The following is a 24,978-nucleotide window of genomic DNA, read 5'->3' on the forward strand; positions in this document are numbered from 1 at the left end:
GCCAAACCGCCGCGCCACCCAGGGATCCCTCACATTGATATTTTTTAAATCAAGTGACCTCAATTGTTATGTATTTTAAAATTCCTTCCAAAGGTGAAGAATCTCAATGCCAGCTGCAATGATACTACCAGTTCACTGAGGATATTTCTGCTGTTAGTAATTCCCCCCTCCACTAGGATCATCACTACCTTTAAGGCAGAGCCAAGAGGCTTATGGTACCAGAGGACCATGCCTGGAAGATAGAAATCTAAGGGTAAGAAAGAAAGGGGATACAATGTGAGAGAAGTTTCTACTCTATAGAAAGGATGAAGAGGAAGAGAAGGAAGAAGAAAAGGAGAAGGAGGAAAAAGAGTAAAAAACATATGTGGAATATAAGTAGTGAAAAGGACTCTAAGGGAAAGGAGGAAAACTGAGTGGGAAAAAATTAGAGAGGAATACAAACCATGAGAGACTCCTAACTCTGGGAAACAAAGGTTTGCAGAAGGGGAGGAGGATGGGGGAGATGCGGTAATGGTGACAGGCACTAGGGAGTGTACTTGATGAGATGAGCAATAAGTGTTATACTATATGTTGGCAAATTGAACTTAAATAAAATATTTTTTAAAAAGAAAAGAGTAAAAAAGGAGGAGGGGCAAAAAGGAGAAGAAGACGGAAGAGAAGGAAGAAGAAAAGAAGATGATGATGAAGAAGATGACGACAATGAAGAAGACAAAGATGAAGAAGAGGAAGATGAAGACAATGAAGGAGGAAGAAGAAGAAGAAGAAGAAGAAGAAGAAGAAGAAGAAGAAGAAGAAGAAGAAGAAGAAGGAGGAGGAGGAGGGGAAGAGGAGGAAGGGGAGGACTCTCTCTGCCAGAAGAGCAAGAGATTTGGAATGAATGATGTAAGTGAAAAATACTGTTTGGTTCTCCCAAGGATCCAGGACTGAATCTTTCTTGGTCCTCAGGGGACCCAGAATGGGGAATGTGGGAAGGTGGTGAGAAGATGGAGATGACATAGTGTTTGGGGCTAACAGAGTTTAGCCCCTGAGAGACTGAATGTACAAATGGACAATAGTCAGACCATAGATGACAATAGGACTGACCCATGAATGTTCTCTTTGGTTCCACCTGCCTGGAGGTGCTGATGGTCAAGTCTGTGTTCAGAGGCAGCAAACCATAAGGTTGGGGGCCAAGATACAAAGTGTATAAGCATCACTTTCCACTCACAGTTGCATGCTCCCAAGGGATCATCTCAAGTCCACATCCTCTTCTCCTTCTCCTCCAGGAGAAACTCCTCCTTTCTACCTGAACTCTTCTTATAATCCTAATTCTTGCATATGTTGCTCTAAATGGCACATCTTCACCAATGATGATTTGGAGCTTCAGTAGCCACTCTGGGAACATTTGGCTTGAATAAAATTATTCATCTGAGAGGTGCCTTGGAAAAGAAAGGACCTAAAATTTCTAAGATTTAATAGGCAACATTTGTGTTGATATGCAGAGGCCTCTAAATGAAATTCTTTTTTAAAAAGATTTTATTTATTTATTCATGAGAGACAGAGAGAGAGAGAGAAGCAGAGACACAGGCAGAGAGATAAGCAGGCTCCACGCAGGGAGCCTGATGCGGGACTCGATCCCGGGTCTCCAGGACCATGCCCTGGGCCGAAAGCAGACACTAAACCACTGAGCCATCCAGGGATCCCTCTAAATGAAATTCTGATGGAAAAATTCCTTCACTAAAAGATTCTTTGGACAAAGTTAATGAGCAACCTGACAGTCTTAAGCAATGACAAACTAGACTCATTTCCTGAGTAAATTCTCCCTCTTTGTCCTCCAGTTGCCTCTTTATATCTAGTGCTCCCTCATCCCTCTTATCCTTCTGATCTCTTTCCTTCCATTTCTGGTAACTTCTCTCTCTTCTTTCCTTTGTCCAGATCCCCTTATCTTTTCCTACTGATTTCCTAGGACCCCCAAATGCTGGTTGCTTCTAAAACTCTATCCCTCTCATGAGTCAGGTATACCTTGGATCTGAGCTGAATTCACAGTTATAATTCAGAATTTCCCTAAAGAGGCAGCCAGCTGCTAGTCATAGAATTTAGCCTGCTTTTCATTGCACATGTTCCAGGGTTGCCAGAACTATATCAACTTACACACATGTTGGTCAAAACTTCAGATGCTAAATCCTGGATGGCAAAAACTGATTGAACAACACGGGAAGGGATCTCCAGAGTCCCTCTTTTATAATAAGCCCAAGTGTCAAAAAAGACCCCAAAGTTAGGGCAAAGTCTACTAAAAGCCATACCCAAAACATTTCCAACAAAACTTATTTAGACCATAATTCAACCATGAACATAAAGAAAAGATGAAACTTAGAAGATTGTGGCCATATTGTTCACTCCCTGAGGAACACATCAGTTATCCCCCTATGATCTGGTAACTGCAAGATCCACACATTTAAGGATTTCACCTCTGATAGTCTGCACTGCTTCTTGCAGAATTGGCAAAATATTGCCAGGGATTCATGTATTCAAACCCATCATCAAAAGGTCAAGTCTGCCTTCCCACAAAATCTTAAATAGCCTCAGCCTCCTGACATTCTTTTTTTTTTTTTTTTTTAAGATTTTACTTATTTATTCATGAGAGACACAGAGGAAGGCAGAGACCTAGGCAGAGGGAGAAGCAATCTCCCTGTGGGGAGCCTGATGTGGGACTCGATCCTAAGACTCTGGGATCACGACTTGAGCCAAAGGCTCAACCACTGAGCCACCCCGGTGCCCAGCCTCCTGACATTCCTAAACCAGAAAATTTCATCTATTAGAAGAAACATCAGAGAAAAAACTACTTTTGAACTTCATTGGAATGGACCTTATCGTGTACCATTAGCAACAAATATAGCAGTGAAACTCCTGGAAGTCAATCCTTGGGTTCATGTTTCACAATTCAGAATTCCACATAGTTGGCGGACTAGTCCAGTAAAGGACCTCATATTCCAAGTATTCAGAGATCGACTAATAAGCAACTTTTGTAAGTAAGTAGCTGGCTCAAGGTCTGTGGAATATGCAGTTGACCTAGGATAGTGGATAACCATGCCTAAGACATGAGACAAGACTCCGGGCTAATTCCTGTTTTATTATTCATCTGTTTGCTCATAACCATTCTTCTCATTTTCTACAGATCCATTTTCTACAGACCCTACAGACCCATAATGGTCCTTTTCCTCTTTTCATTCCTCTTTATTATAATTTTTAGGTCAGAACATACTCCTAATTCTATTCTTAGATTATCTCAAACAGGGCAACCCCCGTGGCGCAGGGATTTAGCGCTGCCTGCAGCCCAGGCGTGATCCTGGAGCCCTGAGGTGGGATGAGTCCCACCTCAGGCTCTCTGCATGGTGCCTGCTTCTCCTTCTGCCTGTGTCTCTGCCTCTCTGTGTGTGTGTGTGTGTCTCTGTGAATAAATAAGTTTGTTTGTTTGTCTGTTTTTAAAAAAAGGTTATCTCAAACAGTAGCCATTGCCCTGAGTCTTACTGATTGCTCTATATGCCACCCATCACCAGATCATCATGATAGAAACCTCGGGAGAATTTCAGTCTTAATAAGGAATGGCAGCTGACGTCATTTGCATCTAAATAGACAAATAACCTTAAATAAATCAACACGTGAATTTGGTAACGCTCTTCTCTCACAGAAAAAGAACCAATTATTACAAGATATTTGAATTCAACAACTTTCATGGGGTGATGGGCCAATCACTTGCCACCTGGAAGAAGTTAGTAGAGATCAAACTGTAACTGGGCTAATCTAAGACCTTCTCATCTTCCACCAAGAGCGACTCCTTTCTCCTGTGTCTCCATGTGCCCTCTACTGGATGCTGCTTCTTTTGCAGCCAGGATGCCTGGTCTTGTTTGCCTCAGACTCCTACTTCACGCACTTTACCAATACTATGCCAAGACTCATCTGTATACAGAGACCCTATTTCTAGAAATCACAAACTTGGAAAATTCCCTGATGATCCCACCCTTGATTATCCAGGCACTCCAACTGAGAAATCACTAACCAGTTGTTCATGTGAACTATCAGAGCAGGTGTTCCCAATGGGGAAATCTTATAAGCAGAAAGTACTATAAGAAATTATCATTAACTTTGGCAGAAGTTATTAATAATACCACCTCCTCCACTCTAGACGATGTACAGACCAATCTCAACTCAGTAGCACAAGTGACGATGAATAATTGTATTGCTCTAGATTTTTTGCTGGCTAGTCATGGTGGTTTCTGTGCCATTGTTAATACTTCTTGCTGTATTTAGATTAGTGAAACAGGTAAAATAGAACAGGCAATACATTGCCTTAAGGGAAAAACTACTTAGTTATTTAAGTTTGATCTTCATGGCCTATAGAATTTGTTTACTTGACCTGGCTTGGGAAATTGGGGTTCCTGGTTCTTGTAGGTGTCTTATAGGGACTATTAGTTATTCTTGGTTTTGTCAGTGATCATGATGTTGGTCTCTGACATTCTATCCAGAATTGTAAATCCTACTACATAGATGCTCTCTTGACAGATAATCAACATGACAACACAGCAACAAAAAGTTCAAGATGATCTTGCAATATGGTTGACCATGGAGACAACTGAACCATCCCCACAATAAAGATCCAGATTTGTAGCCTTCCCTGAATTGGGCAATCTATCACGTACAAGAATGATAGAATGACCAAAAAGGAGACTGGGAGACTGAATATGCAAAGGAAAATGGCCAGTCCATATATGACAATAGAATGCTGACTCACAATTTCTGCAGCAACCAGTCCAGGAGTGAATACACAACCTCTCTAGCAACTGGCCCAGAACCATTAGCACTTTGTTAATAATTGCCAACTCTATAATTTTTTGCCCTGACTTCCAAGTAAGGATCAAACAGAGAAAGCCAAATATACTTTCCAAACCAATCACAGAAGATGCCCCACTTCTGGTTAGACTGATTCAGAGTCCTATGCCAACAACCTCCAATCAGATCATACCTAACACCTTCCTTTTCATTTTGTTATAAAGCTTTCCTACTCCCCTGCCTGCTTTTGACTCTACCAAACATAAGCAATGATGACTTTCTTATTTGTATGGTCTTCATTTATTTCCACAGCTCATCAGGAACTCTGAAAGGAGACAGCCCCACGTGGCTCCCGTCTGGCAACACAGAGTAGCTGCTGCCAAATAGGAGTGAGACCATGTCAGATTTAAGGTAAGAAAGAATAGGAGATGGAGCCCCACAGTCCCTTGGCTATCACACAGCATAGAAGAAATCCCCAAATGCCTCCATACTCCCTGTGAAAGAATGTGGAAGATACTGATTGTTGACAGCCAGCAAGCCTGCAGAGGTCACTGTTGGGAGAAGGTAGGCAGTACCTCTGTATCATTCCCACACAAGGGATATAAGGTAGTTTGCCAAGGCCAGGGACCTGATGTGGGATTCGGCTGAAATTCAGAGGTTCTGTCAGGACATTAAGAGCAAAAGTGAAGTCAGATCATCAAGGGAAAGACTCCAGATCCTCACTGCCAAGAACACTGTATCGGTTAGGTGTTGCTATGTAACAAACCACCTCAAAACTTAGCAACTTAAAACAATAAGCACTTGCTAGCTCATCATTCTATGGGTTGGCTACATGGTTCTTTGGGACTAGGCTAGCTCAGCTGATCTTGCTGGGCTCATTCAGGAAGCAGGTTAGCTGGGGGCTGGATAATTTAGAATGCCCTTACTTAATGAAATGGATTGTAAATCAAAGGTCATCTAACAGTTTATCTCAGTGATTTTCTACGGGTTTCCTTCACTATTCTTGTTCCTTGTCCACCATTTTAAAAATAAGACAGAGTTGCAATTCCAAGGCATTCATAAAATGCTTTGGAATATTTATCAGTTATATTAGCAAGCACAGTAATGCTCATCGTCATTTGTCTGGTGTCTCTTTCTAGCAGAAATGTTCAACTTCTTTCCATTTATGACCTTATAACTCTACCTAATACATACTCTACAGTATTTTTGAAAATGAGCATGTGCAGGAGGCAAACTCTGGAAGGGGCTTTCTGCACTGACTTTTGAGTTATGTAAAGGTATCTCTCTTTTTTGCCACATGAAAAATGAGAATATAGCATAATTCCCATGCCATGGTCATCATGTCATTTGAGTCAAGTCATTGATGATATGCTCTTCCATATGCTTATGTAGTAACCATATGTATTACATAGGAAGTTCTGTAATTCAACAGATAAAGCTCAATTAGCATTACTAGAAGGAAACACTGCTTCATTAACAATACACCTAAATTTTACTGTACATGTAGAGAGAGCCCTTGGTGGACTTGGTGAAGTTTTAGACACTTTCTATTCCATAACCAAGGTTTATTTCCCCTTGGAGCTCATGACTACTTCCACCATGTTGTCTTCAGAAGATAGCTACTCTTTTTCTAATAAACATATCCAAACAGGAATTTATATCCCTTTCTCATATTTCTGGGGACACTTGAGATAAGATTTGGACATTTTTTTAAAAAATCACTGAAGACTAGGGAAAATTGTAAATAACATTGAGAGTACCATTATTTGAGGCTAGTGTTTCTCAAATTTTATTCCACAGGACACTAATTTGGGAGGCCAATAGAAGATGCTCAATGAAACGATATTTATGGTTGAACAAAGTTGTGCAATGACGCACACTATATCTACCCCCTTAGATACTAAAATGTACATGAGCATAATAAAGGCTCTGTGAAGTCCTGCAACAGACCTCTTAACTTTTCCTAATGCAATGACTCCCAATCTTATCAAAGTACAGAATTTTTGTGTTAGCATACAACCAATATCATGTGGGCAGCATGCCCTAAGATATCAATTTGGTTACCTGAATTGTATCCTAACCCTTACAAAGGTGATCCTTGTAAGACAAAGATTGTCCTGGGGTCTCTTCTTTCCCACATCTCCATTCAGCTTCTCTATGGCAGATGCTGTCCTGAAAACTCAGGTGAATTCCTCCATGAATAAAGAGAAGACCATCAAGACCTTCTTGCAGCTACTTCAGCTCTGCATTCACAGTTCTACTTTCTTCTCTAAGAAGTCTTTCCTTTTCAGATGAGTGATACCTGGAATGGCCTGCCTTACAAGACAGAAGAGAACTGTAATAGTTGTCAAGAGCAAGAACCCTGGAATCTGACTCCACCATGTCTTAACTTAAAATCTCCATGCTTCAGTTGTTTGATGTGTAAAACAGTAGCAGTAGTAATTACCTCATAGGATATTGTGAGTAGCCCATGAGTGAAGGCTATTAAAATACTTAGAACAGGATCTGACATAGAGTGTGTACTCTGTAGATGTCAGGATTATTTAGTTTAGCTTTGACCTGGCAGCCCTCCAAAGAATATCCTCCATCAAACTACGATACTGATTTCAAAATTCATTCAAGAGAGACACATCATAAGAAGCTAGAAAATCATTTTTTCTGGTTGCAAATATTATGTCAGCATGATTATCAATAGGTTAATTGATACATTTTACATTTTTATTTTTATATTTTATAATTACAAAAGTAATACATTCTAACACTGGAAGCCTGTAAAACATAAAGAAACATTAAAGGGAAAAATGCACTCAAATTATCTGTCTTTGGAGATCCCACTAGTAGTATTTTGTTATATATACAACATACATATATATTATGAAAATGATCATATAATACACCACTAGAAATATTTTTCACTTGGCAAAATGTTATATACACTCACCCTGTCACTATTCAACAGTTGCAGATTATTCCATCCTATGGATCTATTATAATTCATTTCTTGATTCTTGAGTGATTTACTCACCAGGATGATTTGGTGAATTACCCATCACAAAACCAGTGTTTTAACAGAAGGAACCTATACACTCTTCACCTCCTGGAGGGTTATTAAGCCCTATCAATTCTTTCCACTGGATTTCCCGCTCATGCACCATGTCCACCTCTTAGTCTTCATTATTTTTTAGGGTAAATACATTCAAGTCAAGCACATCCACAGTCAGCCAGAGAAAATCAAAGGGCTAGAAGACAAAGCTTATTAAGTAAGATTAAAGGAAATAGTATTCTTTTGTCCATTATCTGTCAATTCTCTATACTTATTATTCAAGCATTAATATCTTTCTTCATTTTTTTCTTCTTATTTTATTTTCCATTAAAATGAGAGTATTTGCTATAATATGTGTCATTCCATAACATGTGACAGTGTAAAATTGGCCAAAACCTCCTTCCTTCACTTTCAGGAGAAAAGAGCTCTGGTATGCTTCAAGGATAAAACATGGTAAAAAAATAAGTTATCCAGAAATCCCAACACTAAAGCATCCAAAGTATGAAACTTGTTTTGAATTGACCCTTTTTCCTAGTGATCTTCCATGTTTCAAATGATGCAACTAGAATAACTAATGAATGAATTGCTCTGGTGTCTGTGGTTATGACAGAATCTACAGAACAATGAATAACGACCAGTTGGGAACATCATAGCAGCTGAATTCTCACATTTGAGGCAATGAGATACAGTGTGTCCTGTGCATTGGAATATATCTGTGAGCATTCCCTAAATTGGCTGGATCCAGCTGATCTAGGATGGCCTCACCTCGGATGGCCTATCTCTAGTCTATGTAGTTTCTATTTATCCAGGTGACGAGCCCAGGCTTACTCACATGGCAGGGGCATGACTCCAATAAATTGAGCACAGTGTGCAAAACCTCTTGAGCATTAAGCTCCAAACTGGGATGGCTTCACTTTCCCTACACTCTGTTAATCAAAACAAGCCTCAAGTCCAGTCCAGATTCAAAGCAGTGGTGAATTGGACTCCATATTCATAAGGAAAAACCACAAAGTCATAGTGCCATCGAAGTCTAGATAGAGGGAAGAAAGTAACTCTGGCCATTTTTGTCAGTAATCTGCTACAGTTCATCTTCTGGCGACAATTACTCATGTTTCTTCAACATGTAAAATACACTTACTTCTTCCCAAGACCTCTTTCCATCTGTATTAGAGTCCATGATTTGGGGACCTACATCCTTCCACATGAGGCTTGACAGGAGACATGTGAACTAAAAAAAAAACAACAAAAAAAAAAAAACAAGTTACATGCTCTCAACTCACCCAACGTACAAATGGGAGGCATGGGCAGGACAAGCACAGTAGACTTTTCCATTGAGAATATTCTGTTAAAAACAATTCATACAGTGAAAATATTGTACATTTTTTGGCCAAAGGATCTCATCACTATTGGGGAAGGTCATCAAGAGGATGTGATCGCCGGCTGACCCACAAGATATAAGTGGGCAATTGAAGGCTCCTCACCCCCTTTCCTGTCCTTGGAATGTAAGTTCTGCCCACCATTCCTACAACTGGAGCCATCTTCAGGGACAGGACACAGACTTGAGATAATGAGGTGGTGTTGAAACCCTCTGGATAGTTGTTATACATGACTGAACTCCATACATGCCTCTATATAAACTTTCAAGATTCCAGCAATAAGTGGGGGGGGCTACTAGTCTCATGACCACCCAGGACAAGCCTCGTAAATAAGTTCCCTTGCTTCTTAAACCTGTCACCTGCCTATCTGAAGTGGCCTACCTCTTTTTTAAGTCTCTGCCTGGTGTTCATATAAAGGGGGTTTGTGAACTAACAACTGCAGAGCAGGGGATGCTGCCAATTGTGCAGACTGAAGAGAGGTCCCAACAAAAGGCTATGCAAAGCACTGAAGCATTTTAGAGTAGTGATTTTCTTCTTTGGTTTCTGCAGATGCTGACACGACAAATTCTGATTCTAAGTGGCTTGGCCAGATTCCTACCTACAGATCAAGCAGGATTTTCTGGTAAATAAAACATTCATGCATTTTTTATTAGTGCATGATTCATTTTTATGAAGTTGTCATTGCCATTTTAAAGTGTGTCCTAAATCCTGATGTTCTGTGTAAGATTTTGATGAGTGAACGCTTTAAATTGTCTTATCATTAAACATTTAGGGTTTTCTATAACATGTTACTTTCTTTTTTTTCTGTTTTCTATGAAATCTAGATGACTTTGGTTAATGTAAGCTGATAGCTACTTAATATATTCTCTCCTTGAGTCCTAGAATACATTTTTATTAAACGAAGTTTTCCAAAGCATAGGTAGCCTTTTAACATTTTAAAACATTTTGTTGTAAGATAATGTACATATAGAAAAGTACACATACTGTATGTGTATAGCTTGATGAATTTTCCCATTGAGCACACTTGTGCAATCAGCAAGCAGATAAGAAACAGGATATTACCAGACCCCAAAAGCTTTCTTGTGCATGCTTTCAGCCATTATTCCACTAAGATAGGGCTTCTCAACCCCAGCACTATTGATGTTTTGGGCTGAACAATTCTTTGCTACTGGAGGCTATCCTGTGTATTTTAAGACGTTGAGCACCATCCTTGGTCTCTACCCACTACCTGCCAGTAACAACTCTCATTTCCTGTGGGATAACCAAAAATATATCTCCAGACATTGCCAAATATGCCCTGAGGACAAAATCATGCCTGATGGAGAACCTCTGCCTCTAAGTTAACCACTATCATGACTTCTAATAACATAGATTAGTTCAGTTGACTTTGTACTTTATATAAATGAACTCATACACTTTATTCTTTTGTATCTGCCTTCACTCTCTGAATTATATTTGCAATATTTATATTTTTCTGTGGAGTTGTAGACTGTTTATTTTGTTGAATAGTACTCCAATGTGTGAATATATCCCAATTTATTTATCCATTCAACTATTTTTAAAGATTTTATTTATTTATTTATTTATTTATTTATTTATTTATTTATTTTTATTTGAGAGGGTGGGGAAAGGAAAGGCAGAGGGAGAGAACCTCAAGTGGACTTCACAGTGAGTGTGGAACTCAATCTCATGACCCTGGGATCGTAACCTGAGCTGAAACCAAGAGTCAGACGCTTTACTAACTGAACCACCCAGGCACCTCTATCCATTCAATTATTGAAGGCCATTTTGGTAATCACCAATTTTTGACTAATACAGTTTTAAAACTCATTTCTTTATTATCATATCTTATACTCCAAATTAAATACCATACCTTATCTCTTAAAAACTTTTTTTTAAGTTAAGGCATCTGAGTTGTGGAAATTTTGTTAATCTGGAACAAATCACATGCTAGGCATTATAAATAAAATATTTTTATGGTAATTTCATAAGAAATACACAATGGGGCCATTGATCCTGAGGGTGAGATTGGGAGGAAGGAGAAAAGGAGTTCAAGTTCAGTGAAACCAAAATTATTGAACATCTGTGACTGCCAGGCACTGATGGTAGCTCTGGAAATGTGAAGATGAAGAAGACAGGTTCTCTGCCTTTGAGAATTTTTCCATCCATTCCTCCTAGTCCTGGCCAATTTTTCTCTCCTGGAGCTGATATGATCTAATGGTACCTCCTGCATGGAAGGGTTACCTCTGATGACAGGACCTGGGCAGTGCCAGGGGGAGCAGCGTGGGTGGGCAGAGGAGTTGCACCTACTTTTGTTTTTTTTTTTCAAGTATAAAGAGGGGGTTCTTGAGTTGTAGCTCCATTCACCACCAGGTAAGTAAACAGGGAAGGGTTTAAAGCAGAAACTTTAAGAATGGGTAGGATGCAAACTGCAGAGGGGAAAATTCTCTTTTCCCCAAAGACCTCCAACTGCAGAAGAGACTGGATAGGGCAGGTCAGGGGAGGTGGCAGACACAGCCCCCCAAGGAAATCCAGCTGACAGGACAGAAATGCTTGCTGATGCTCACGAGTCACTTCATAACTGCATCTATAAAGTTCATTTACATTCACAACATACATCCCACTAGACAAAGGAAAATATGAGCCTAGGGAAAGAATGGCTCTGTGGAGCTTCTGTGTTTTAAAAATAGGCTAATTTGGTCTTTAATAGGCATCAACCAAGTTGAGTGGCTTCTCTTTCACAAGAAGACTTTCATCAGCAGTATTTCACTGGTATCTTTGTCTCTTATCTTTGCTACTCAAATATTTCATTAATTCTCTACAACTTGAGGACAATGAAACAAGGGCCAGTGTGGGTGGTATCATCCTCCTACTTATTCATCATTCTCAGCCTTCTGAGACTTTCACTTCTCTTCCTCAGTTTGTGTTTGCTCATTATTGTTATGCATTCATTAAATTTCAGTACTGTCTAATTAAATTGACCAAATGTTTATGTTGTGAGTTCACTTTGAATTAAGCTTTCAGTTAAGTTTACATTCCACTGAGGGGGGCACTTGACAGGATGAGCACTGGGTGTTATACTATATGTTGGCAAATCAAACTCCAATAAAAAAAATAATAAAAATTTAAAAATTAAAAATAATAATTACCAAATTACAAATATTTAGGAAATTAAAGAATTTCAATCCAACATGGAAAGGTTTCTCAATTTTCTCTTAAGTAAATCAATAGGAAATAAAAGAATATTAAAGTTTTTATAACCATATAAAAAGATTTAAAAGATTTAAAAGATCATTTCATTAAACCTAGACCTATTTCTAAGAAAATGTTAGATGATATTTATAAAGATGATATTCCACCTACTTCCCTGGGCAATCCTTTAATAAGCACCTTGCCTAATTTATTAAAATAGCAATAGGCAAAGCAAAACAAATTTGAACTCAAACTTTTTAATGGTCCTGTTGTGCATGCAGTCTCAAGAACATGCCACCCTCCCCAATACCAACAACCCCTCTGCCCTCCTGCCAATTAGCCAATTAGAGAACAATGAGCCATTGAGCTACTGACTTGCAGAGCCTTAATATTTAAAAGCCTGTCTTTTATGTTTGTTTTCTGTCCCTCAGGAAAATCCCCAAAAGACACATTTTTCACCATATTTATCCATCACATGCTAAAATAACTCAGAACAAATGTACAAGACTTTCCATTGAACTACTTGGGCCTTCCAGTTAATATGCCTCAAAACTTTCACTGCAAAGGCTTTATAATGGGTTATCACATGATAACAGAAGTGTTTTTCTTTTCAAAATTCTTGTTTACTTATTTTTGAATCCCAATATTATAAATTATTGTTTAAATAAGTATGCTTATTCTTTAAAGGAAACTGCATCTTTTTTGTAAAGCAAAATGTTCATATGTGTTCTTTAAGACATTAGCTATATATATATATATATATATATATATATATATATATATCTGCGGGGGGTATACTCACACATAGCATACATATGTATCTAGATAGATGTATATATACATTCATATACTCAAACACAGTGTATATAACATATATATAGATATACACATATGAATGTATATATATACAATTCAAAGTAATGGTTTAGAGCATTGATACTGCAGCCAGTCTACTTAGGTTTAAATTCCAGATGTGATATATATATATAATGGAATATTACTCAATTACTCAGCCATTAGAAAGGATGAATTCTTACCATTTACATCGATGTGGGTGGAACTGGAGGGAATTATGCTGAGTGAAATAAGTCAATCAAAGAAAGACAATTATCATGTGGTATAAGAAACAGCATAGATAGTCATAGGGGAAGGGAGGGAAAACTGAATGGGAGGTAATAAAAGAGGGAGACAAACCATGAGAGACAGTTAACTATGGGAAACAAACAAAGGGTTGCTGTAAGGTTGGTGGGTGAGGGGATGGGATAATTGGGTGATGGGCATAAGGAGGGCACATGATGTGATGAGCACTAGGTGTTATATGCAACTGATGAATTGCTGAACTCTGCATCTGAAACTAATAATACACTATAGTTGGCTAATTAAATTTAAATAAAAATAAATTCCAGATCCATATGGTAATAAAGGCAAGTTACTTAACCTTTGAATGCCTCAGAGTCCTCCTCCTAAAATAAGAATAATACTTGTATCTATTTCATCAGGTTGTTAAAAGGGTTAAATGAATGAATATCACATAGGTGTATATAGAGCTTAGAATGGCATCCAGCTATGTAAGTATCTGCCTGTAATTAATCTGTGTGTATCTGTATCTGTGTGTACAGGTAAAAATTATTAACCTTTCTTGTGTCTATTTCACACATTTTTGAATACTAATACTAGATTTTTCTTCATATGATATATATGTATACACTTAAAGATTATTGAACAATTAACTGTTTCTACTAATTCTTCTTCTACCAATTCTACTTCTCCAGACTAAATAAATCTAATTTTTTACTTTTGGCTCATATATTTTATATTTCAAATCCTTAAATCTTTCCATCTACTCTTTCTTGACTCTTCCTAAGTTCTCCACATCTCTAGAGCTGTCAAACCCTAAAGTGTTGCCAGTGTTCTAACTAGGATGTGAGCATGCAGCTGTGAAGCCTTCACAGGGCTGGGAGTTCTTCAAGGAGGCTGAGACCAGCTGTGGTTCCTGGGTCTCACCCCAAGAGCCTCATACTTGGCTCTTCCTGAAATGTGCCTCCTTTCAATGTTACCATGGCATCAGTACTCAAGAATTATAGAACAGAGGCTGCCCCCCTGGCTGCACATTAAAATCACCAGGGAAGCTTTTAAGAAGTGTCAAAGACTAGGTTTACCCAAAGCAATTAAATCAGAATCTCTAGGGGTGTGGCTATATACTGCCATTTCTTAAAAGCTCCTGTCTGGGTCTAAAGAGTAGTCAGAGTTCACAGTTGGAGTCGAGTAGAGAGGATATCACCATCAAACAGATGCCCATATCTTTGCTCTGCTGCAGGAAAGGTACTAGCAGGGTGCATTCTTCCCTCCCTGTGTGGCAACATCTTCCCAGCTCCTCAGAGAAGGTCAGTGGACAGCCTCTTAATGCCGTGCTCCCTGCTTTGTCACCTAATGCCTCCAGAAAAAAAAAAATCTGCACAACGAGACTGGAAATTGTGTTTTAGAGCAACTATTCTAAAATTTTTCTTTTATTGCCACACATATGATGGACAGTATCATGTGCATGATGCCATCCTGTTGGAATAGGCAAGGGCCAATTCCCAGCTATAAAATACTACCTAAGGAAGCATTTTAAAATGCAAGTTAGTAACAATGACCTAATTATAGGGACAATTTGTTTTTTTATTTTTTTTTTAATTTTTTTTTTAATTTTTATTTATTTATGATAGTCACACAGAGAGAGAGAGAGAGAGGCAGAGACACAGGCAGAGGGAGAAGCAGGCTCCATGCACCGGGAGCCCAACGTGGGATTCGATCCCGGGTCTCCAGGATTGCGCCCTGGGCCAGAGGCAGGCACCAAACCGCTGCGCCACCCAGGGATCCCTAATTTGGGTTGTCATTAAGCAAAATCAATAATTTGCAAATTTAGGTACTTTAGATATCTTTCACTTACTCTGCATATATTTATTGAATATCTACTCTCTATGCACTGATCTAGGGGCTCAGCAAGAAATAGTTTAAAACAACAACAACAAATTTCTTGCTATCCATAGAAATTACATTTTAGGGTAATTACATCTTAGTGAGAAGATAGACAGTAAACAAATAGATAAATGAATCAATGTGTGTTTCTGTGTTGAAGGGTGAGGATGCTATGGGTAAATGTCATGGAGAAAAGAAAAGGTTAGGGAGTGCCTTGTTGGGGAAAGTAATCAGGAAAGACCCCTTGGAAGAGGTGATATTTGAGTAGAGATCTGAAGGAAGTGAGAATGCCAGTCTCCTCTGTGTTTGGAGGATGAGTGGTACAAGCAATTGTAAAAGCCCTGGGAAGGGAGCCTGTTGTGTAGTTCAGAGAACATCAAGCAGGTCAAAGTGACTAGAATAGGAAAGGCATGGGGAGAGAGACAGGATGAATGTCAGTGGTCACAAGGAGTTTAGAATCCGCAGGGTCTCTGGATCTAATTCTTAATGCAGTGGGAAGCCATCAGAGGGTCTCAGCTAAGGGATGCTCAGACTTACCCTGTAAAAGGATTGCTTGAGCTATTGTATTGAGTACTACTATAGTAGAGGGATGGAGCTGAAAGCAGGAGATCTGACAGGTGGTTACAATCACAGCACAAGGGAACTATTGGTCAGAGATGCAGTAGACGAGGTTGGGGAGATATGGTGGTGTTTTGGATATGTTTAGAAGCAGAGTTACCAGGATTTGGTGATAGAGTAGAAGTCGAGTGGACAGAAAGAGGACTATGGAATGTAGATGCCATTTATTGAGACAGAGGACACAGGGAAAGAGAGTCTTAGGATGAAAATCAAAAGTTTGAGATATGTTAAATTAGAGATGCATGTCAAGTGAAGATACTGAGCAGAGAGTTGACTATTTGACTGCATTGAAAGGGAGAGGTTGGGACTCATGATTTCAATTTGATAGTCATCATTATAAGATTATATATTTATCTGTTTATCTGTTTTTTTTTGTCTCTTTCTTCCCCAAGAATATGCATTTCACGAGGGCAGAACATCAATCTGTTTTGTTTTTCACTATATCTCCAGCTTCTAGAACATGGACTGGCACATAATAAGTGCTCAATAAATATTATTGAACGGATAAAAAATTAAATACCAATTCAGGACAGTGTAACTTAAGTGAAAAATAGCAGGATATAATAAGTGCTAAAGGATGATATGGTGTGTGTAAGTTGAGACTGGGGAGTCATCAGTGTGGGCTGAAATGATCAAGAAAAGTCTTGGAGGAGGGGCACCTGGGTGGCTCAGTGGTTGAGCCTTTGGCTCAGGTCATGATCCCTGGGTCCTGGGATCGAGTCCTGGATTGGGCTCCCTGCAGGGAGCTTGCTCTTCCCTCTGCCTGTGTCTCTGCCTCTCTCTGTGTGTCTCTCATGAATGAATACATAAAATCTAAAAAAAAAAAAAGTCGTGGAGGATATTGACCTTTATCAGGCCTTAAGGAATGGGTAGATTTATAGGTAAGAAGAGTCAGGAAGAGTGTCAAATTTGGGGGAAAATGATGACTTTGGTTTTGGTTTTGTTGAATTGGAAGTAACAGAGGACAATTTGCATTCAATAGAAAGACATTTACTTTAGTTCTTTAGATGGTTTGAGATATAGACTTGCAAAGCATTCTTCCTTTCTGAAAATAGAACACACAAAGCTACATTAGGATATTGAACCATAAATGTGTTAACAGAATATTAAGTAGGAAGTTTTGACTGAGACACCAAAAAACAGTTGAAGAGTTCCTAAAGCAGCACTTTTCAAAATTTAATGTGCACACAAATTGCCTGGAAATCTTGCTAAAATGCAGATTTTGATTTTGTAGGTCTGGGACAGGGGCCTGAGATTCTCTGTTTCTAATAAGCTCCCAGGCAATGCTGCAGGGTCCTTGAACTACATTCAAGTAACGAGGTGTTAAACCAAAATGAAAATTTTTGAAGGAAATAAGTAAAAACCAGTTACATGATTCGTAAACTCTTCACCGACATTGAGAGTATAAAAAGATTCAGTTGCTGGGCATCAAAGGGAGTTTATTTTAGATTGGACTGATTTTCAGAGAGCTGTTAATGGGCTGTGAGCAAGGGTGTAGGGTGGAAGGTACATCCCCTTAATCTCAGATCAAGAGAGAGGATGTCAGTGAAACTCTTGACAGCACAGTACCTATCACCTATAGATAGAGACAAAGTGGACCAAGAAGGCAAAGGGCAGGACACAGGCTGCTACCTGACAGGTTAAGGCAGCTGCTTAGTAATGAGGCAGTTCACACAATCTGCCAGGGCAAAGCAAATGTAGGTCAGCAACCAGGCTAGTAGACAGAAGGAGAGGTAGAAGGGAAAGATTGCAGAAGGCCCTAAATAGGGAAGCCCGGAAGACTGAATCAGGTTTGGAATCTAGTGTGGAGGCTGAAAGAGATAAGACCTCTGGCAGCCATCTTAAGCCCCTAGATAAGTAAAAGTAAATAGCTGCGGCCTGTAGCCCAAGTCAGTTCCAAGAAAGACCGCAGAACGTCCTTGACAGAAAGTCCCATATCGGAATGAAAACAGAGCTTAAGAAACTCCCCCACCCTTTCCCTTATATTGGAATGAGAAAAAAAAAAAAAAATTCCTTCACCCCTTCTGGAAATCCCCTAGACCAGCCCATAAAAACCCAGCTGTAACCCACCTCAGGGTCCAAGTCCCTGCTCCGCTGTGTCGGGTATACTTGGACCCAAGCTCGAGCTTGCAAATAAACCCTCGTGCAGTTGCATCGGTGTTGGCTCCTCGGTGGTTTCTCAGATTCGCAATCTTGGGCACAACATCTAGATTATTTTAAGGGACCAAAATTTTAATTTCTGAGTGGAGATTCTAAATACAGAATTTTTAAATGTTTTTAGGATCTTATATGATCTATGAGAGATCAGAAAGCAATTCACTGAGTGAGTTTTCATCTAGGGTCAGTTCTCCCACTGAGCAAACTCTGAAGAGGCAGTGGGAAACAAAGTAAAATTGATTTATGGTTATTAAGCCCCTGAATTCTGCCCATTTCATGTTTTGGTAACAAGTGGATTCAAGGCAGAGAAGAAAAATCAGCCTTAGATCTGTATATTAGCTACAACTTCAGCAGTTACAATAATGTTACTGTTGAGTTCCTTTGTCGAAACCAACTGTAAGGAGATTATTTTCCTTTTTTTTTCTTTTTTTTTTCATTGTCAAGTACTACCAAGTGTATTGTTTTGGTTTTGCTGTATGATACTTAACATCAATTTTTCACATATCCATAATAAAATACTAGAAAGTTATGAAACTGATTTTTTTAACAAAAACACCAAAATTTATATACGAAATGATTCATTCAGAGCCCATGGTAGTTTTTGTATAAACCTACTATTAACTATTTAGTGGTTTCACAGAGGCCAAGAAGTCTGTTTTAGGGATGAGTTTATCCATGCCAGTAACTAACACTTCTAATAAGAGACAAGTGTGGTAAACAACATGAGAAATGAGGAGAGGCAATATTTCGAGGTCGAGAACTTTTTTTTTTTTTTTTTGGATTGCACTGTTATAAAAAAGGTTTCTAATGTGGCTCCTACGCTAGTAATGAAGATAATTCCAAAAAAGGAATTGCACAAGTATTTTGACTAATAATGTTTCCTTAAAGTAAGTGTATAACATGCTTGAGAAGGAGCATAGTCTTTTTCAATACAAAAGCACTGATATGCTGGTTTTAAAAAATAATCATATTGGTTGAAACTTTGGCTTGGTTATTTTCTGATGGGAATGAACCTAGTCATTTATGTTATTTCCATAGATGTGCATCCTAAATATTGGACTTTATTTGCCATTCTGTCCAACCTCTCATTCAAAAGGCAGCCCATCTATACACTTTATGCTGGCTGAGGACTGTCAAGTCTCTGTTGAACATTGGGGTGAAGGTACTATGTTGCAAATACTTTTTTTTTTTTTTTTTTTTTTACCGGATGAGCACTGGGTGTTATTCTGTATGTTGGCAAATTGAACACCAATAAAAAATAAATTTATTATTTAAAAAAAGGAGATTATTTTCTAAATGCCGATCCTCTCAGAGATCTTCCACAACACACTGCTATTAACACCACTCCCGTAGGCCAGCCTCACTGTGTCTGCTAATACTGGAAAGAGTTCAGAATGTTCCCACTTGAATAAAACTTTTGCTAATTCCCCTTCTCATTGGGCAGACGAGGGAGGTGGAAGAGCAGTCGTCACTCCTTGATCTCCTAGCAGCTGCATCTGAAATACATTTTTTTCACCTGGGCACATCAGAGTTAGGACAAATGTGGTTTGGAGTAGTTTTGTGTCTGGTATTGTCATCTATGCTGAAGGAGTCTGTGCACATGGAGATCTAATGAAACACAAGTGGTTCTTTGCCCAGCAAACACTTAGTACCTCTGACATAAGCAGAGGTGATTTTGTTAGGTGCCATGCTTGGAACCTGAGAATTATCGTGTGAGATGGTAGAGTGGAAAGATGCATGCGCCTCCTAATCTGCCCTTTCTAGATAGAATCTTCTCTTTTGCTCTCAACTTACATTTCATGCATCAAATACACTAAGATTTCTTGAAATCCAAGCATCTGAAGACTTCCTTCAAGACTCTACCTCAATATTCCTTCTCTAAGAGCCTCCCTGATCCTTTATCTTTCAGGCAAGCTTGGCTAATTGAAACAATCTTCTGAGCCTCAAAACACTTGGGACAAAACTCTGTAAGAGCTTTTCTCTGTATGTAGTCATTTTTGGTGCATTACCTGATATGTATGTGAAGGAATGGTCTCCTATTAGTGGGTAGCTTTTCTTTTATTGGATGTTTAATTCCTTGTGTGGTTAAGATACCATTACATTGTCTGATGCCCTAAAAGTTAAGAAAACTCTGGATGAAAAGAGCCTTAGATGGATAGCAGAGAATCATGAAGGAGTCATGGGGTCTTGCAGCAGATTGTGAGCAGGTGAGTCATGAAAGGCAACCAGGCAAATTGCCTTCCAAGTTGCTCTAGTCCTGCAATGCTAGAATGGCAGCATCTCAGCCTATATAAGCTGGAGGACCCCCCCAGATCTTGCATTCTTTTTGTTCATTGCCCTTATGTTTTTTCTTAAAATGTAAATAGATTTTGAAGTAACTCATTTTTCCCCGACTATAGACTATAAAGGTAACATATATGTCTATGGTACTTTGTAGTACATGCTGGTGTCTGGCACCATCCCTGTTGGCACCTGTCCTCCTGGTGTAGTTATTAACAGCACTGCCTTTCACACTCAGAAGTATCCTGGCTGGAATCATAACTTACACTGGCACCCTCCTGATTGTACAGGATTTGAATGACCTCTTGCACATACACATACTGGTGCTGTAAATAGCATTGGATACAAATTATTGTACATCTGATTGTGTATAACTGTGTACACATGTTATTTTCTCTTAGGAAAATTCCAAAAATAGAATTTCAGAATCAAAGTTTATAAAAGTATTTCAGACCTTTGATACATTATATCATTTTACTTTCCAGGAGAGTGACAACCATTTAGTTCATAAAAATCTATGGTATTACTAAATAGGAGTTTGGTTATTAAAATCAATGATCCCAACACCAACACCACTGTAACAACTTCAGAAACCAAGAAGTTTCCGAGGCACCTGGGGGGCTTAGTTGGTTAAGCATCTGCCTTGAGCTCAGGTCATGATCTCAGGGTCCTGAGATTGAGCACACTTTGGGGTCCCTGCTCAGCAGGGTGTCTGCCTCTCCCTGTGCTCCTCCCCCAACCCTGCTCATGCATGCACTCTCTCTCTCTCAAATAAATATATAAAAATCTTAAAAAAAAAAGAAACCAAGAAGTTTCTATTTTCTCACAATTAAAGCATGAAAATTAGCAACTTATTTCTTCCACCTCTAGCCCCATTTCTCATTATTTTCAAATGTCCTCTGAGTTATATTTCTGTCTTAAAGATAAATTTTTTGGGGATCCCTGGGTGGCGCAGTGGTTTGGCGCCTGCCTTTGGCCCAGGGTGCGATCCTGGAGACCCGGGATCGAATCCCACGTCGGGCTCCCGGTTCATGGAGCCTGCTTCTCCCTCTGCCTGTGTCTCTGCCTCTCTCTCTCTCTCTCTCTCTCTCTCTCTGTGTGACTGTCATAAATAAATTTAAAAAAAAATTTTTTTTACATTATTTATCTTTTCATTTAAGAACTATACAGATACATCATGTTTGTAATCAAGATACTATAATTATTTAGACTATGATGAATCTATGTAATTATATATTAATTGTGCATATTAATAAATATAAATATATATTTATATATTATAAAATATATATTTATATATGTTATAAATATTTATTTATATATTTGTGTAGTAATATACCATACATATCTATATATTGTACACAGACATCTGTTTACATATAATAGTATATTTAAATGGAGTCAAGAGTTTCTGTACCCTTTTAATGCCACAGCTTCTCCATTTGTGAGTTCTTTTCTTTTTGCTCTTTTCTCCTTCTCTTTCTTTTGGGCTAGGTTACACTTTGAAGTAAATTCTTTAGTTGGGGAGCATTTATTTTAGATTTCCTGACATATTTGATCATATCTCCATTAGGACTTCTATAATTGTTGGCCCTGGTCAGGGTGGGACCACAGATTTCCAGTTCTCTTCCAAATCTGCCTAAAGTGGACAAAATGGAGCTCTTTGTACAGCCAGGCTTTTGGAGCACAGGTATATTTATTGGGATACAAATTGTTGAAATCATAATAAGGCCCCAACTACTATTTCATTCTACTTGTCCTATTTTTTAAGGCAGGGTACTCCTTTGGTTGGAGTTCCACAATCTTGGGGAATTCTTGTTTTTCTTTTTTTTTTTTTCTTTTCTTTTCTTTTACTTTTTTTACTCTTTTAATAATAAATTTATTTTTTATTGGTGTTCAATTTGCCAACATACAGAATAACACCCAGTGCTCATCCCGTCAAGTGCCCCCCTCAGTGCCCACCACCCAGTCACCCCCACCCCCCGCCCTCCTCCCCTTCCACCACCCCTAGTTCGTTTCCCAGAGTTAGGAGTCTTCCATGTTCTGTCTCCCTTTCTGAGATTTCCCACCCATTTCTTCAAATCTAGTCTTGACACATAGCCATTTCTGGATTCCATAATTATTCAACTGGGAAGGGGTTGAGGGACAAATCCGGATCTCTAGTTATTTGCTCTGGAACTATCAGACAACCACAGGCTGCCAAGGCCTCACATGACTGAGCTGGAACAGGGGCTTAAAGTGTTTAGCTCTTCCCCTCCTGGTGTCAAAAATGGTCAGTTAGGTCAAGCTCTTAAATAGCCCATGAGCAGAGATGGTAGATGAGTAGGTAAGTTCTGTGGCCTAATGCCTTTGAAATTTCTTTGTTCCTTAAATTTGTCTAGCTCAGACTTTTACATCGTTTTTGGTCTACATTCATATACATTTGCCTCTCACCTGTTTCCTTATGGCATAGATCCCTGAAGACATTCACACACCAGAGGACATTCCAGTATTGACTTCACACAGCTGATTGGTGTTAGGCTACAACTACTAGGTGTGTATCCACATTCAAATATAGCACAGTTTCAGTTAGCCAGTTATAAATACAAGACAAAGAAATTCAAAGAGTATATGATCAATGCTTCCCATGTCATTTTAAATTCCATTATACCTTTTTGTCTGTAGATGATGCTTGGTATAGAATTTTTGGTGCATATTCTTGTATCTTCTGTGATCATATATGTAGTTCTATACTATTCTGAGGTTGGTCTAGTTTGTTTTCCTTTGTAAGTTGTTGTTTCTTTTGCATGCTGTTGTGTAAATGTCGGTGATGGCTCCATCGCTTCTTCTTTTGGAATCTATGGATCCCTTCACTCTGCAGGGCAGGCCATCTTTTTTTGTCTCAAAAAAAAAAGTGGTTTTATTAATCCTTGTGTGATTTTTCTCCGTGATTTTTCACCCTCAAGCCTGAACTCCATATTCCTGATACAATTTCCTACATGGTCAGTTCTACTTTTTGCTGTTTCTAGTTTGAATTTTTAGTTTTGAGGCAGGTTTAGGTTTTTCTGCCATCTTTTTAGTCTGCTAGCTTCCCTTACATCCCATTCTGTGGCTTTATTGCTTCTTTGAAGTACTATGTCTCTTCTTCAACTTCTATTTCATTGAATCCCTGTTCTCCTCTATGATTCTTTTTCCAATGTGAGTTTATATCAGAAAATGTTCTGGTTACAACTGATGGAAATCCAACTCAAACCAGTTTAAGTACAAATAGGAAATGTATTGGTTCACATAACCTAATTGTAGGAGAGTCAGGGTTGAAGCTGACTTCAGAGGCACAATGCCATCAGCAGTCTTTCTATCTTCTGCTTCTACTCTCAGGTAGAGGTAGCCTGGTTATGTTCCTATCTCTGCATCAGTGAGCATGGCCAAAAGGTGAAGAAGAGATTGGCTCAACATGGTTCTGCCTCTGTGGCCAGGATATGGGATCTATTACAATAATCCATATATTTTTCCCTATCTTTCTTTTGCAAGATGTTTAGTCTTCAGTTTTATTGATGCTCCTGCTTGTTATTTGATTTATAAATTGGACAATTCTAACTGGGCTTGCTCTTTGCCCAATAATAATATGAATGATTATTCTGAACCATGCTTTTGCCTACCTTGTCCAAGCCTCTTTGTGTATTGATAACTGATGGTTGTTATTTGTTTTCAGTTGTTTGGTTGTATATTGATTGGTACATGTAAGGGACTGAAGCAAGAGCTTCCATGTGCCCATGGCTGAAGGCAACCAGCTGCCACTGCTGCCTTGAGCACTTTCCAGTGGATGAGTGAATAACCGATTAAATGTGAAATCACAGCAACTCTCATTGGGTGAATAGAGGATATAGTCTAGTTGTAGGCCTCATTGAGGCACTGAGTACCATATAGACCCTAGCAATGTAAATTCAGCATAGTCTGACTCTTCTAAGATTTTATCAATATCTTTAACTGCTTTATTGAGGTATAGTTTACATAGCATCACATTCACCCATTTTCAGTGCACAGTGATTTCTAGTAAATTTAAAAGCTGTGCAAATATCACCATATCCAGTCTTAGAATATTTTTATCACTCCAAAAGATCTATCATGCTCACTTGCAAATAATCACTGCTCTCGCCCCTGAGCCACAAGCAACACTAATCTACTTTCTGTTTCTATAAATTTGTCATTTCTGGACATTTAGTGTAAGTGGAATCAGAGTATGTGGTCTTTGGCATTCGACTTCTTCCACTGAATATGATGTTTTTGAGGTTTATTCATGTGGCAGTCAATATCAGATGTTGGGGCCATTCTATTGCTGAATAATATCCCCTGGTATGGACTTAATGGCTATATCTTTTGAAGCTCTAAGTGAGGTACATTATCTGACAAAGATTGTTTTCCTGATTTTTAGGGAGAATAAAATATTTTAAATTGAGCCTGGCCTGGATAATGGCTGTAAATAGGGCATGAAAACATTCTTTCCCTTTTCCCCTTGGTAGAGTTTGGAACATACCTGCTCAAAAAAATTAACATTGCCACCTGGAC

General features: G+C 38.8%; 1 long non-coding RNA gene across 4 annotated transcripts in view; it reads left to right on the top strand.

The window, feature by feature from the left end:
• The first annotated feature begins 35 nt into the window (after positions 1-35).
• Positions 36-24,978, top strand: part of LOC144294105 (uncharacterized) — a 28,779-nt gene continuing 3,836 nt past the window's right edge. For 2 of the 4 annotated variants that reach the window (XR_013361506.1, XR_013361509.1), the window contains exons 1-4: positions 36-882; positions 5,119-5,217; positions 7,098-7,265; positions 9,775-9,847. This is a non-coding gene — a long non-coding RNA (uncharacterized LOC144294105). Of the gene's footprint in view, positions 883-5,118; positions 5,218-7,097; positions 7,619-9,774; positions 9,848-24,978 lie in introns of those variants that run through there. The other 2 variants (XR_013361507.1, XR_013361508.1) reach the window with 2 other exon arrangements.

The sequence above is a fragment of the Canis aureus genome, chromosome 22 (assembly GCF_053574225.1).
Source record: "Canis aureus isolate CA01 chromosome 22, VMU_Caureus_v.1.0, whole genome shotgun sequence".
Lineage (NCBI taxonomy): Eukaryota > Metazoa > Chordata > Mammalia > Carnivora > Canidae > Canis > Canis aureus.